Raw genomic sequence first — 684 nt, forward strand, 5'->3', positions numbered from 1 at the left:
CAGTGAGATTTTTGCAGCTTGCACCTCAAAGATCCCTAGCTTCTCCATTACAGAGAGGGGCATGAGATTTATGCTTGACCCTAGGTCACACAGAGCCTTCTTGAAGGTCATGGTGCCTACTGTACAAGGTATTAAGAACTTCCCAGGGTCCTGTCTCTTTTGAGGTAATCTCTGCCTAGTCAAGTTATCCAGCTCTTTGGTGAGCAAAGGGGGTTCATCCTCCCAAGTCTCATTATCAAATAACTTGTCATTTAGCTTCATGGTTGCTCCAAGGTACTTGGCAACTTGCTCTTCAGTGACATCTTCATCCTCTTCAGAGGAAGAATACTCATCAGAGCTCATGAATGGCAGAAGTAAATTCAATGAAATCTCTATGGTCTCAGTGTGAGCCTCAGATTCCCATGGTTCCTCATTAGGGAACTCATTGGAGGCCAGTGAACGTCCATTGAGGCCTTCCTCTGTGGCGCTCACTGCCTCTTCCTCCTCTCCAAATTCGGACATGTAGGTCATGTTAATGGCCTTGCACTCTCCTTTTGGATTCTCTTCTGTATTGCTCGGAAGAGTGCTAAGAGGGAGTTCAGTAATTTTCTTACTCAGCTGACCCACTTGTGCCTCCAAGTTTCTAATGGAGGACCTTGTTTTAGTCATGAAACTTTGAGTGGTTTTGATTAGATCAGAGACCAT

Source organism: Arachis duranensis, chromosome 5 (genome assembly GCF_000817695.3).
Source record: "Arachis duranensis cultivar V14167 chromosome 5, aradu.V14167.gnm2.J7QH, whole genome shotgun sequence".
Taxonomy (NCBI): domain Eukaryota; kingdom Viridiplantae; phylum Streptophyta; class Magnoliopsida; order Fabales; family Fabaceae; genus Arachis; species Arachis duranensis.